The 16,169-nt window shown below is 40.9% G+C and overlaps 1 protein-coding gene across 7 annotated transcripts in view; it reads left to right on the top strand.

The window, feature by feature from the left end:
- sox6 (SRY-box transcription factor 6) overlaps window positions 1-16,169 on the top strand; it is a 136,715-nt gene that overhangs the window by 10,012 nt on the left and 110,534 nt on the right. For all 7 annotated transcript variants that reach the window (XM_025055441.1, XM_025055445.1, XM_025055444.1 and 4 more), the window contains exon 2: window positions 10,589-10,659. The gene's annotated coding sequence lies outside the window, so the exon portion shown is untranslated. The remainder of the gene's footprint in view (window positions 1-10,588; window positions 10,660-16,169) is intronic.

The raw sequence follows: 16,169 nt of genomic DNA, 5'->3' as shown, positions 1-16,169 counted from the left end.
CTTTGAGGTTGACAGCCTCTTAATATAGTATTTCATGGTTTGATGTGTGAGTGACACAGAGGCACTCCAAGAGGATGGCAAAATGGTTTATTAGGACCTAATTAGAGCCCTGTGATTAAAGGGGAAGTGACTGTGATTAGGAGACCTGCAGATGATGTGGAAACATGGATGAATATTCAGGGGAGAAAAAGCACAGTGCTTATTAGCCTGTGCACGTGTGTGTGTGTGTGTGTCTTTTTAAAATCTGTGAGCAGTGTGAGTCTCGGCTACCTTTAACGCATTTATATCATCTCTACAGCTTAGGTAATTAGGCACAAAAAGTCCAAGCAAAAACGAATGTGATGCTGTTTGGAAATGGTTTAGTGTGTGGTCGATCTGATGAGCATCTCTTGTACGCTACTGTCTTGTCAAGTGGACTTCTACTATTAAAAGCAGTTTTAGGTTTGCTGAAAGTCTGGATGTTTTCCCATGTAGTGTTTAGACAAGAGTCTGACTCAGTATCAGTATGTCTAAAGGTGAAAGAAGAGGTAAAAAAAAAATCCTCCAATGACTATTTGAATCTGGAGTCAGGCATTTTCCTGAAATGGTTTGGGTCTGTATTGCAGACATTGGTTTTAGGGGCAGGATGAATTCAAGTCTACGTAGCTGGTGAGCCCTGGGGTTTTACTGAATTTACATAAGACATATTATAATAGCACAACTAAAAAAAAAAAAGATACTGTTGAGGTGTTGAAGGATTGAACTACTGAGTCTAAGTGTGTGTTCCATCTTTTTGTAAAGAACGATTGAATGCGTGGTACGCTCTAAAAAACTAACGAATGAAATGTACATTTTTAGATGTAATCTGCTCTAATCCTTATTAACACTAAGCCTTAAATAATCATTAGATATTATTCTGTTACTGTCCGTTTTCATGCACCAAAACCCCAAAGCAAATTTCTTGTATATTACAAACATACTTAGTGATAAAAGACCATTAAAACCGAGGATGGTCTTAGTTGGTAGCTGTTTTTTTTTTTTTTTTTACATTAATGGTTTCAGTCCAGCACGGAACTGTGGGGCTGGGGACTTTCACAGCCAATTGAACATGAAACCAGGAATGTTATGCAAAGCCAGGGTCTGCTCTGGGAAGCTCAGGGCACTTGCAAAGAGTCACACGTTCTTGTGAACTTCATAGTATGCGTATTTAATCAAACTGATAAATGGTCTTATTATTATTATTAGCCCCCATCAAAGTTGAGATTAGCATTGGATTTGATTTCTTTTCACCCCGCAAACATTTCTCAGATGTGTGATAGCCACTGCTATTAGAAATCATTTATGGGAGTGTTCTGAAGGCAGGAGATTGTCGGCCCCGGCCTCGAGATTTTACAATTTCACAACTGACTTCCTTCTTAAAATGACACTGGCTTACCTGCCTATTACTCCCTTTGATTTCGACAGTACATGCTTCTGCGCTCTGAGAGGTATTCATAATAAGCTTAAACTCCACTGGCTTCATTGCTGAAGGGTGCTTATCTCCACTCTATTCAACAGAAAGAAGGGTAATATTTTTTTTTCCATTTCATCATTTTACTGTCAGGCCACACTTTGCCAAAAACCACATTTAAGAGGCTGTTGTTGAGAGTGGGCACACACACCCGCACACACATCATATACAGCCACATACTGTAAACCCACACATGCTTTGACACACACTTTGTCCTCCACTCTTCTTTAAAATATTATTTTGCACCTTTAAAAATAAAATGGTCCACCATTGGATGGAAGCCACATATTTCAGCACACATTTTGATTTATTTATTAGGTATTTAAACATTTCAACCAGCATGTTTGCAAAAACCTGTTGGAACCGGCCAGTTCGTTGAAAAGTGTTTTTCTTTTTTTTTACATCGATCATGCTAACCTCGCGGCACCCGTTGTATATTTGGACCTGCAATTTTATATTATTGTTATATTTACACATTGAGCCGGTCCCTGAGGAATGCTCGCGGCATATTCAGCTTTACTACGTGTACTCATAGGGAATGTAAGATACACTTGAAAACTAGCTTGTGGTGCGTGGTACCAGCCCCCCTCCACCCTCCCCTCCGCCTCTCTCTTTTGCTTGGCACAAGGTCAGTTTTTCTTGTAGAATAATGGGAAGCATGTGTTGGACGATCATTCATGTGACCCACCTGTTGTGATTTAACCTCATGTTAATATTGTCTGCAAAGCCAATTATAGTGTTCTCCGTCCTTCCTCTGCTGTTTTTGGTGCAGTCCTCTCTTGGTTTTTTGTTCTTTGCACAGACCCCTCCAGGCTCCTGACCCAACAAAAATGGTAGCACACAGAAGCAAATTAAACACGAAAAAAAAAAAACCCCAAAAAACCCTTAATGACCAGGATTTAAATACACATAATCTGTAGGTGTAAAGTGTTTGTTTGAACTCCGTCTTTCTGCAGCAGTTAACAGTGTGCTGTAGGTTTGCACCCAGGGTAAGTGCTCCCCTGATCCCTCCCACCACACTCAGCCCACTGACTCTGTCAGTTTTACCACTGCTTCTGCCATGCTGTAACTGGCCTGCAGGACACGATGGGAATATAATAACTACTTGACAATGTTTATTCTACCCCCCCCACACCTCTAACTCCATTCTCCACTAAATGTAAAAATGTGCCCAGACACATGGCATATATGGAGCAGGTTGTGATGTCAGATGTTATTGCTGGATACGTGCACTAGTAAATTCAAGATCTCCCCCTCCTCACCCCAAAAGCTGCTGTGTGCAGGGCATTACGTGACAAAGGCCACATTGTAACCGAATGGGTGTAGAGCAGCGTTGTCTCCTTCCCGTTCTCTTTTTCTAGTCGGTCGCTCGGCCTCCTCCTGTGCTTCCATTAAAAGCTGCAGCCTTACTTTATGTCTGTTTCCTTTTCTTGAGCTGCAGTTAATGGACAAAAGGTCTGAAGGATGAAGCACATTAATGAAAGAAGTGAATAATATAATAAAGTTCAACAAGTTTTTCTTTTGTCCCCGTGCTGTTTAATGCTGCACAAATAACTGCCTGCTGGTGGAGCGAGCAGACAGACGTCTACCAACAAATAAACCAGAGAAACATTTTTAATAGACTGGCAGATAAATGTGGTAAATATTGCTTTACCTTAAAATAATGGAATATATTTACTGACAACATATACCTTCTATTTCCTCTGCATCCTGTAAACTCAGGATTCTAGCAGTCTCTCTTTTTTTTTACAGTGCAGCATGGAACCGAGTGAAAGAGCGTCTGACAATTAAGAGCCTCCTGTCTTTTCACTAATTAAATTTGCCACTAACATACACTGGCAGCAACCTCTTACCTTGTTTGACTTATTTATTGCCTGACTGCAGAGGTAATTTAACCTTTCATTTCAAAGGCTCTTTTTTAATCCAGAGAAGGAGTGTTAAACTCAATTATGCCAGTGATCAGTGGCTCAAACACTACATTTGTTTCCTCTGAGGGGACAAGCCCAGGCAAGACATGTCCTCCCCCAGCTCCCATTGTCCCTCTTTACCCCAGCTGCACCTACAGGCTGGGAGAGAGAGAGAGGGAGGATCAGCTAGAACGAGGGATTGAGAGCGATGTGGGGGCGAGAGTAGGGCGGGACAAAGTAGGGAGGAGAGAGGGATGAAGATGGGGTGGGAGACTTTGAATGAGATGAGAAAAGAGAATGGTGGAGGGAGAGAGAGAGAGAGCGCAACAGTTCCTGCCATGTCACTGGAGATTTGTTTCCTCCTCTTAAATCATTTCCCTCTTTAGAAGATTAAGAAGGCAGAAATATTCTCAAACTGATCATTTCCCCTCCCCTTTAATGGACTTATATGCATACACTGCTGTTAATTGAGGAGGTCCAAAAATGACAAACGACCCCATTGTAAATAATAGGGGAAAAAAGTCCATATGATGCATTTGTTGAAAATTGCTATACACTCGGTAAGTGAAGCCAGGGGGAGGCATATGTCCCCATCACTAATAGATTTACACTTTCACCAATTATTTTCACTCTTAAAAGCGTCATATTATCTCATCAATGTATGATTTATTAAACTGTGACGCAGCAATGAACGTTTGTTGGGAAACAACCTGATATTTTTTTTGGCAGATACTGGCAGTTTTTTGTTGGCTTCTACGTAGTCCTCCCTGCCTCCCTGCCTCTCCCTCGCTCTTGTACAATATATACGTCGAAACACATAGATTTAAGTATGGTTGTGTTTGGGGGAAAATGTATTTGATAAAGTCAGTTAGTCTCAAACATGACAGAACAGAACAGAACATGCTCCTGTCTTTTTCTCACTCTTTTAACTCTGTGACACACCAAAAAGGTTTCCCATGTTCTCAGCTAAAGATGTCTGCCAGTATATTGCATAAGGAACTACAAAAATAATTATCCGTCGACCTTAGTCTGGCCGTGCAATCCAAAAAACGTACAACAGTCACACAAGTAATTTGTGTAAAACGGTCATCATCAAAAAAAAGAAAAAAAAAAGCGTCTCTGCTTCTGGCCAAACGAGGGGAAACAGTGGATAATGTGTGGACACCACTGCCTGGTTGTAACCTGATCATTTATGGATCAGTTGTTTCCTTTCTGGTTTAATTCAGCATGTGATTGATTTCCAGAGCTGTACTGTTGGAAAAACTCCACACTTAACTGTGCCTTACATAGGAAATCATTTGAATACAGATGCTTACAGTTTAAGCCATGTCACCAGAAACCACTCGGAGGCTGGAGACAATCGCAGGTTGATTATGTGGCGCCTGACAGTTGTTCTGCAAGTCCTTTGTACAAGGCAGACATATTTGCATGTAAATGCTTATTGTAGATTTCTAAACAACATAAAGGGTGATTGTAAATGCCAGCTGTTGGGCTGCACTGGGGAGCAAAAAGAAAAAAGAAAAAAAAATTCAATGAGGAAAAGTGGAATGGAAATGAGGGAATTATTTTCAAACAGTGCAGATGAAATCAATAAGGTTGGAAATGGTTCGGTTTATTGTGCTGGTTATATTTGTCATTTTTATTGAGTGTGTTTGTATAATCACAGATGAATCTGTTTACAGTGCGGCGAGTCTCAACTGTTGGGAATACCTCGTGTAGTAGAAGGTATTTATTTACACTGTGCGCTCACTTTAACAAAGCTGTTAATTTATCAACGTATCCTGCTGTCTGTAGTGGCGTGAAGTCAGTCAGATTCGTAAATACGACGTGATACTAAAGCTGCTTCTTCAGATAGCATTGTGTTGACAGATGTTTGAGAGAGATGGAATATTTCTCCTTCTTACTGTGTTTTTTTGTGTTTGTGTATGTGGACCCGGCACAATGCTACAAATGGGAGTGTACAAACGTGTGGGTGTGTGTGTGTGGGTGTGTGCGGCTGGTACCCACAGCAGAGTGATGCCCCCGCTGATTGTCCTCCGCTAAGCTCTTTGTCCTGCTGCACTCAGTGTGTCTGCCTCCTCAGGAGACTGACAGCCTTCTCTACTGTGGCTCCACAAAGGCCCAGCCTCCTTTGAGGTGTTAAAAACTTCCATTTATGCATCTCCCTGGACAAAAAAAAGGCACCAAGCCCATTTGAGCCTGGTTGCAACACAGGCGGACATTGTGGCCACGCTTCCCTGGCAATCATTTCACAGATTCTAAAACGAGTATATGGCGAACAGGATTTAAAGGGCTAAAGTGCCCCGCGAGGAACAGGCGATAAGAGGGGAGAAACAGCAGCACACAGTAAACTAGAAGATGGGCCCAAGAAAATAAACACATTACCTGCACATGCACGGGAGAGACCCCCCCGTGTGTAGGACTGAAGAAAGGAAAAAGGAAAGAAAGAAAAAAGGCAAGAAAGAAGGACATAAAGAAGGAAAAATGAAAGAAATCTAAAAAAATAAAATAAAATAGTGTTAGCAGTGTAAGAAGTAAAAACAGTCTTATTCCACTTTGTGAAATGTGTGTTTTCTGAAAGTCTCAGGGAAATCAAAGGAAAGTGATAGTTTTCACAGTGGCCAGTTAGCAGCTCTGGAGACCGCGGTCTGTTGTGGAGAAAACCTTATTATTTCCTAACAACAACTTTAAAACTGTTTCCTTGTTTTCTCCTTTCCCTTGTCTTCGCCACAGTTGCTCAGTAAACAGATCTTTGTTCTTCTTCTCTGCTGCAGATGAAATGATATGTGAAAGGTTTTTATATGAAAGCCCCGCTGAGCCAAACAAAAAAATAACCATGTGTTCTGAACTGACTGAACCAGGTTTTTCTTCAGAGTACATATCCGGGGGGTTAGCCCTTTTTTGAATAGCGTTAAACAAATTCAACTCACTTGTACAGCAATGAAAACTTACAAGGTGCATGTAACATGCAAAGCAGTTTGGATGTTAGCGCTATTGCTCAACACCTAGCATCAGCAGTAGCGGTATGGCCGTTGAACCATACTTTTATATTTTTCTAAAACGCTTAGTTATAGTACTAAAATAGTAAAAAGCTTTTATCAACATCCTAAGTGCGTTTTTGTTTTGTTTAACCTTTGAACTCGAACTACGAGTTTTTAATTCTATAAGACTAATAAGATAGTGCTAACTATATTAAAAGAAAAAAATATTGTGTTTTATTAGCTGATTAGCTTAGCATGTTGAATGAAAACAGGCTGATACTACAGACTGGAATGAGGCAGTGATTGATACACAGTCCAGGTGGAACTGCTCCTCCTTCTGTGTTTGTATACTGGCACTAGAACAGTAGTCCAACAGCCACTTCGGCTCGTCATGTCCATTATTGAGCATGTATATTTATCTTGTATGTATATTTTGTAACTGGAGTGACCGGCGGTCGTCCTTTGTGACACATTGGCGCTAGACGTTTTCGGAGGATGTTTAATGTGTCGTTCAGCGACAGACCAGCTCTGTGCAGCAGAGACACAGAGTGAAGATGAAAGAGGCTGGAGAGAGATTTTTGTCTGGCTGTGACAGTTAAGTGTGTGCTGGAGCATGAAACAGCTGTGCGCTTGAGACTGACCTGTTTCTAACACCAAATAACTCAGTGCTACATCTTCTGTAGAAATACAGACCCATCTTCCCGTAGAAAAAAAAAAGAAAACGGTCCATAGCTAATCACACCAGTAGGAACTTAATAAATGCCTGAGGTGACAATAAGTCAGTAAATCCCACCTCTTTAAATGAGCCATGACTAAGTCTCCTAACCTCCAGTTTACCTAGACTGAAGCTGTTTCCTGACCAGTAATGTTGTCTCATTCCGAGCTATGGAGATTAGTCATTGCGCGGAAGCTGTCGTTTCATATTTCACAGATGATGCTGCCGCTGAGAGGATTGACTTGATGGAAGTGGATATTTAACATACAATCACACGTGTTCAATTACTATATCAGACATTTCTATGCCAGAATGTTCTCTGCTTCATGCCTTTGCCCTCCACACTGCACCCCCACTTTCCTCTTTCCTCAATTTCCCTATTTCCCCTGAGACCAGTGTTACAGCCCCAACTCATTGCATCCCAAAGTCCCCCATGCAGCCCCTGGCCTGGTTGGCTGTGTGGCTGCTGCTCCTGCAGAGATAACCACACTGTATCCAGGTAGGGAGCAGTCCGCTGATGGCATAGATTACCTCTATTGTCAAAATAACTAACTCTGCAGAATTCCTACTTTAGCTTGTTTGGACGCAGGAGGAAAGTGAGGATTTGCAGAGGAGGAGGATTGGGAGGACTTTTTTTTTTTCAAACATGTTGCAGATCTGGATGAATTCCAGACAGAAACAGAACAACTTTTAGCTTTTAGCTTAATGCATATCCAAACACACCTACCAGCGTGAAATGCACATAATGCATGCATGCATGTACTGTATGGTGTGCAGTTATGTAAACATCCTGTCACCTATACTGTGCTGTTTGAACTTATCTCACACGCAGTAGTATAGAGGTAATGACACAGAACATAAAACCTAAATCTGGTTAGGGGCAGCTCTGTTGTGGTCGCTCTCCTCACTGCTGTACACACTGGTGGTAATGTTGTCTAATCAGACCAAGCCTTCCACACACGATGACAGAAAAACAACTCTGTTATGGTCAGGGAACATGAAATCTTGTGTAGCCCACATCATAGGATAACAATGAGGAGAATTTCAAGGTTCACTGGATCTGAAAGCGAATCTCTCTGTGCTGTGGTTGTAAAAGTGCGTTTCTTTGCACAGTGTACGAGCAGCGTTAGCTCAAGTGGCATCTCCAGGAGATGTAAAGCATTCTTGACGTGTAGCATAGACACACGCTTCAACCTTAAATTGTTTGTGTATTTGAAACATTTATCCATGTTACACAAACCATACATACTTTCCAAATATGTAAGAAATATTCTATGTAATATGTAAGTTACCAAACAACAACTTTAGCGCTAGCGTCACAGTACGGAGCTACACATTATCATTTCTTGCCAAACCTTCATCTTGAATTTCGAACTTCAAATTGATGTTGCAAAATGTCTAAACTTACTTTTGTCCTCAATGAGACAATATAAAATTTCCCACACATTGCTCATATAAATCCCTCATTTGAAGTGACTGTGGATGAGTCAGGGATTAGGATAAGTCATCAGAGAACATTATGTTGCCGTGGTTCCCAAAGTTGTCCCAGACACTATGTGTATTGGTTTGTGAATTTGGAAGAAGACCCAAACACAATTCTTTGCCTTTGAGTCAGCTGGTGTCTGTCTGTGTGTGTGTGTGTGTGTGGGTGTGTGTGTGTGTGCGTAAGCAGGTATGACCAGGCAAAGCTAAAGAAAAGGCCACTCTTTGACAGAAATGCCACAGGTAGATGTGAGCTCTGTCCTCGCTCCTTTAATGTCGGCTCCATCTGTCTGTTTGGATTTTTCCCTGTCGGAGTCGAACCTCTAACACTCCCTGAGTTTGAATGAATCCAGCTGAAATAGATTCGACTTACTTTCTTCTGTCGGTTCACTTGGACTTTAATGAGGCCAAACTCTCTCGGAATCTTTACGCAAACACAGCTGCCGCCTTTAACTAACGCGAATAATGAAAATCCCATTATATTGCTTAAGTGTGCAGACAATTTATTAATAAAATGCTACGAAAGTAATCATTTGAATCTGGGGATGACTGGAATTGTGTTTAATAGGTTCCCATTCCTCTAATTGGGAACTGGGAGCGCCTGTTTTATGTTTCCTGCCTGTAGGGCCAATTCACAGCAGGCAAATAGCTGCTACACGCTGTTACAATAGGCTGGTTGACATCGACTCTTATTACACCACAGGGATTTCTACGTTTGCTTCATTATAATATCATTTGGGCTTTCTCATTATTTTTAATTTTAAATTCCTTTGTTTTTTTTTTCTCCCTGCCACGCAAATAATTAACTTAAATAACCGATGAATAAGAATAACACTTTCCCAATTATTATTTACCCCATTGTGCTCAATCAACATCAGATTATGAATTCAAAGCTCTGCTAATATGTACTCTCTGTAATTATAAGAGCTCTTACTGATGTAGGCACAACAGGAATTAGGCCCAGAGTCAGATGTTTGACAAAGACTGGTTTATTCAATTACCACCCATGTAATATGTGCTTTATCTGGCACACAGAGCTTGTTGTGCAGCTACTTATAAAGGCTTTTAGTGTGTGTGTGTGTTTGTGTGTGTGTGAAGACCAGCGTGGGTGGCTGAATTTAGAGAATAGATCAGAACAGGAAAATAGTCCGAGTTTAGTGTCATTTGAGAGGCAGGAGGGAGGAAGACGTGTTGTCATTCATGTAACACATTTCCATTCAGCTGAGGTCACCTGGGTCGGATCGGCCCCTTTGTCACGTCCAGGTTCCAAGGCTGCCACATTCAAACACGTGTGCGACTCCTGCCTTGCTCGGCCTTGTTCCGTTGGCCCCTCGCTGTCCTCCACGGCGGACCCTGTGCTGTGTTCCCGCAACAATGCAGCTGCAGTCATCACTACTTCTGGTCTGGTCTGGTTGTCTGTGGCTTGTTTGCCCTGCTGACGAGAGACCGAGGTGCCGCGGTGCAAATTAGTGACAGATCAGTTAAGCATGACCTTAAAAACCCTTGGCTTTGTTTAATTGGCAGTGCTGAGGCAGACTAATTGCATAAATCAACTGGTAATGAGATCTTGGCTTATTGTGAAAAACATAATAATGTGAGAAAATGAACATGTATTAAGTGAGTGCGTTTCTTTTGAACAGTCCTCGTGGACCCGCTGACGACCGCTTTATTCTCTGTTGTTGTAGAAGGAATTATGTGGCGGACGCTACGCTTAATCCACACTGTAATCTGGTTCTTCCTGTGTATTCCAGCACCTCGGCAGACTGGCAGAAACTAGCTGAGCATGTCCTCTAAATAAACCGTTAGCAGGAGCTGCGTTAAAATAAAGCAGGAGAGGCATTAAAATAAAATAAAATAATATAAATCCACAAATAAATCCAACAAATCCACTATCTGCAGTTCACACAAATACATATGCATGATACCATTGTATTATATTTTCTGTGGAAATGTTTTATGATATGATGTTAGATAGATAAATAAATAGAACATTTGTTTTCCCCTCTGTTTGCAGGTTATTTACATGAATTCAAAACCAACTGACCACTGATTGCTGGAAGCTGGGGATTGAGTCTTTCAGTTTTGGTGAGTATCAGTTTGCCTCTTCAGCTGCTTCTGTCTGTGCCACGTGTCTCACACACCCCTGCTGTCTTTCACCCACACTGAACACCTGCATCAAATGAGGTGGACAATTAGATAGGCTCACAATGTATGCACAATTAGACGGTTACATGTGCAGAAAGTTACTGACAGACATGGGGTCTGGAAATAATTCTGTGTTGTTTTGCTTTTTGTTCATGTTGTTTCTTCACTCTCACGTCAGGGTTACATTTATATATATCCTGAAGAAAAAATGAAAACCTTAAAAATCCTTTTACTGAATAAATCAAAATATAATAACATGCAACAAAATAAATCTATGTATTGGATATTAGTCTTTATGAACTTGAAGAAAATAAAGAAAATATGGTAATATATTACATTATACATAATTATATTATATGTATATTATTATAATATATTAAAAAACAAAGTATTTCACATTGAAAGAATAGTGTTAATATACCTTAAAAATCCATAATCTAGGCTTTAGAAGTGGATTACAGTTAGGATTACTTCATATTTACCTCAACCATATTTGTGGACCACTCTGACTGAAAAGTTTCTTTGAAAAAGAACATTAAAGCTTTATATAAAAAAGGAAAGAAATACCAAAATTTCAATTTTTGTCTGACTATCAGTGTAATATTACTTGAAAATAAATCACCTGCTGCTCCTGCAGCCTGCTAATAAAAATGCATCTTAGATATTGAACATGTACAGGTACAGAGGAAAAAGTTGGATGTAATTCTTAACTTCCAAATGTCATCCAGAGACATGACTGCAGTGGAGGGATATTAATGTGGTGGAGAAGGTCTCCAATAACAGCAGGAACACGTCTCATGTGATTCAAAGTTCACGGCCATTTACAATTGTTTATTCGTGCCATTTCACATCTCACACCGTCGTCTCTGCTCTGATGAGCAACACCTGTCTGCCAGCCACAGCGCTGTGCTGTGAGTCAGGGCTGTTGACTCTGGTTGTTGAAGGGCTTGAATTCATTAGGCCAGTGCTCCCCAACCCCCGGGCCGCGTACCAGTACCCATCTGTGGGTCAATGAGTACCAGGCCACACAGATGAATGCATAACTGACGTTATTTCCGTTTTATTAACTATGTTAGATTTTATTTTGAAAAAATAACGGGATTCACATCTGTTTATGACATGTCAAGATGCTCGCCTCGATTACATGTCTTACCGACATCCGCTACCAATTTTATTTTGAAAAAATAACGGGATTCGCATCTGTCTATGACTCTCACTTACATGTCAAGATGCTCGCCTCGATCACATGTCTTACCGACATCCGCTACCTTCCTTAAAGGTCTGATCCGGCCGGTAACACACAATACATTACCACTAAACTGATACCCCCAAGCTAGCAAAATGAACAGAAAACAAACACCTTTGGAAAGTTTGTTAGCGCAGGGCAAAAAAGTCAGTGATGAGACAGACGTCTTCAAAGAAAAAGAAAGCTGCATTTAACAGACAATTCCAAGAGTCCTACATTGCGTCAGGTTGTTCCAAAGCACCAAGCCCGTGCAGAAAATACCAGTTTTTACGCCAGTTGTATCATTTCAATTAGTTGCATTTATCTGTCACACCTTAAAGGCCGATCCATGAAAAAAAATTCAGAAATTTAACCGGTCCATGGTGGAAAAAAAATGTGGGGTATTAGGCGACCGTATGATAGTCAGTCAGCCATCGGCTCACATCAAAAACATTTCGATCTTAGTGTTTTCTGACTGACATCTGCAGGGCTACCACATTATGAGCTGCGACACAGATGTTCACAAATGGGAAAAGGTTGGGGAAATGTTGATTTTTATACCACAAAATAAACAAAAAAACATACTTACCCCTTTGCGCACTGCTACTAGGATAGAGGAGCACAGTGACATCACGTTGTTTAGTCAGCAACAAGCCACGAGCTATAGGTTGTAGACTTCTGTGCTAAAATCCAGACTTGCGATCTATTGGATAACACCAAAATAGCCACACAAAAAACCCAAAACAAACAAAAACAGTGTTAGTGTCATGTTTCAAACAGAAAAGACAGAAAAGAATTGCCAAAAGCAGTCAGTAAACAGAAGATAAGACGAAACAAATTAAGGAACTAATCAAAGTCTTAAGATGTGATCTGATAATATTTGAAGGAAATTGCCAGTATGTTAGATGATCAAAATGATCTATGACTTGTCACAACTTGTGTGTGTTCCTTGTGTTCCAGCCAAAAATGCTCCATGTCATGTAGTCAATACGACTGACTCATGGTGATTTAATGGTAAGCGTTGTTATTAAGCCGCTGTAATGCTAACAGTCATCTGCCAGGGCTTGTTATGAAAATAAAATACCACATGAAGCTTCTGTGGGCCGGCTTTCATGGCCGTATTCCCACTCATTCAGTCAAATCCTTCTACGATTTCAAATCCAGATCCATTGACCTACAGGTTTAATTAATCTCAAAACATGACAGCGAGTAATTTAGTTTGTGTCTGGACCGTGCACGGAACAAGTTTAATTACACATCTGCAATCTCGTTCGGAAGCACCTGAAGATAGGTGAGGTGATCTGAACAGACACACGCTGACACACAGTACAACCGCTAACTGGCACCAACTAAATGGTCGGATGCAGATGAGGCTTTTTGTCCGAAATTGAATAAAAGGCACTTCAGGATAAAATGAAAATGAATCACCTTTGAATGCAGCTGCTTCATGGAATAATTATTAAACAGGCCTCTTCTGAAAACTGACCCTGCGGTGATTATGGTCAATATGTTTGTGAATAGAGCCCGTGACAAAGACTCCATCAGCCTCAATTACCTCCTGAAGATCCCAGTGTTCATTTGCAAATATAAGTGATTGCATATTTTATTACCTGGCCAAATTGGGGGAAACAATTCTGCACTGTATCCATTTTCCCAAACTGCAAATTCAATGAATAACTTTGCATTAATAATGTATGAAGTCACTGAAGGTATTTAAATGGAAAGATGCTTTAATGGTTGATAATTTGTTCAGGTGCTGTTCGCTGCAGGCTTATAATTAACAACATGAAAAACATTAGAGTCAGTTCACATTACAATACAGTCATTTATTACATTATGTCAGTATAATATTTGAAGGTGTTACATGTAATATTTGATTCTTGGATGAATTAAAAACTGAGCTGCTGCTCAAGGTAAAAGCTCATGTGCTGTAGGACAGTGCTTCTATGTGACGTATACGTGGCATAAAAAAAGGAGCAAAGAACATGTTATTAATCTCCTTGCTACCCCAGCTGTGGAAAGTAATGCATAACTAAAAGTCCGGTTAAATGAATTAATGATTTCAACCATGAACTTTTCTCCCAAAACGCCATGAATCGTCTCCAGCTGATAATGCACCACGACCCAGGAGTGTGAAATCCCTGTAGCGTTGAGAGTAGCCAGTTAATTGATTCGCAAATTATTTAAAGTTTGTGGCGCCCAGGGGAGTGCTAGGCTCTAATGACAGCCCATTTTGAAAGAGTCGAAAAGCTCTATGCCCGGAAGCCAGCGTGAAGCTGTAATGGTGAGCTAACAAGTCTTATATACGTCCCTGTAAAAACAACATAAAAAAAAAACAATAAAAGAAACATGGAAATGTTACATGTTACAGTTTGCATTTCAGAATTTTTTGAAGGCAGTACAGAACAGGCGGAACTAGAACGCATCCCTACGTGTGTAGGTCCTGAGTGTTTTGTTGTTGGTTAACCTCAAACAGCCTTTTTCGGTGCGGAACATTTTTCTCTCTTGTTGAAGTTGTTGCATCGCTGTGTTAATACGGAGGAGCCTCTAATCTCAGCCCATTAGCCACTGCTGTCATTCAGACACACGGTGTCGGCCTGATTTAAATAAAATGAAATGAAGATAGTTGTTTCTGGTCCCCTGGCTTCACTCATTGCCATAAACATATGCTCTGTGCCCTGCTTCTTTCCATCTTATTTATGACTTTAATTTGTTGTGTGGGCTGCGCAAGAAATCAAATTTAATCCAATCCTCCAAGGGACCCTGTCATATAATAACATGGTAATTTCTGTGTATCCTTTTGAAAAATGAGGAAATTAATTCTTCCTGACATGTTCTAATTATTCCAGTGTGAACGGCGGATGGGCTCCCTCCCTCCGCCGCGCTCCCCCACCCCCTAAGTGTCAGTTGCCGACGGGTGGCGAGGTGCTAATGCTGACCAGCAGCGCGTTTAATTTGAAACATGAGCAGACACCTTTCAACACACCTTCCTAATGTTGGAGTGGCTCACACAAATTAATTCACTACTCATCTGGTAGCTCTGATGGAGGTGTGTGTGCGTGGTTGTGGGTGAGGGGTGTATAGCATGGGAGGGGTCAAAGGGACAATAATGTCATTGGTAAAGGTGAGGCCAGCGGTGTTTGTAACTGGGTTACACTGCGTACCTGTTCATACCTGTGTGTCAGTGTGTGTCGGTCTGCAGTGTTTGACTTCTCTGCAGTGGCTTCACCACACGTCACGTGACTGGCGGTTGACTTGCTGTAAAGGTATCTGCTGGGATGTTGGGACTGACTGCGCGCCTTGTTCCCCCTGCAGCACCTTTTCACACATCCTGCCGCTCCACTGTGAGCTCCGAGAGCCTTATTTAATTAGACTGTCATCAGGCAGTCTTTAGCTCATCACGTCTATTTGCATAGGGACACGTAGTGGCGTCGATGTTGATGAACAATTACAACGTGTTTTACTTTTTACGTTTTTTCTGTCACGCTATAATGCATTGCTACTAGTACTACATAGTACAACCAATTAGGAAAGTAAGAGAAAAAAGTCATTTTATATATTTTTTTATTCTAATTCAAAGGACTCTATACTATAGCTAACCCTAAAAATAAATATCAGAAAAACTAAATGTGAATTAAAAATTAAATTATTATTTATTCCCTCCCCTGCAGAAGGCGCTACAGATGAGGTTTCACTTGGTAATGATGATGGTCTTTTGGTTTGCTTTCTAATTGGTCCAAGATGACTGATAATAACCATGTTATTAGGCTGAACTTGCCCGAAGAAATAAAATGTTTAGCACTCTTTTACCTTTAGCCCTGCTGTTAGAAGCCTTATTTTTGGTCACATTTTAAAAAGTATTCCATTCTGTAGTTTTGATTAAACTTTGTTTGGAAAAAAGCGGTGTGAGGTGGCAGCAGTATATACATTCAGTCCAAAGATAGAAAAAAAAGGCTTTTCTACTCCAATTATGTTCAATTTCTTACCAGCTGACACAGGAAGGAAAAAAAATAAACAAAATTTACTAAACTTTGGAGTTGGTGAAAACCACAGAAACACAGTTGATTTGGTGTGTGTGTGTGTGTGTGTGTTGGTGTCGATCATAGCACTTGAGGCTTATAGCCGTGGCGTCATGGTGGAGAATAGAGTGTGGCTTTGTGAGCGGTGGGTGGATCCCTATATGACTCAGAGAAGGGAGAGGCGTCAACATGGCCGTTTGGCCCGC

Source organism: Cynoglossus semilaevis, chromosome 5, assembly GCF_000523025.1.
Source record: "Cynoglossus semilaevis isolate Cse_v1.0 chromosome 5, Cse_v1.0, whole genome shotgun sequence".
Lineage (NCBI taxonomy): Eukaryota > Metazoa > Chordata > Actinopteri > Pleuronectiformes > Cynoglossidae > Cynoglossus > Cynoglossus semilaevis.
This window is presented reverse-complemented; position numbering and strand designations above follow the sequence as displayed.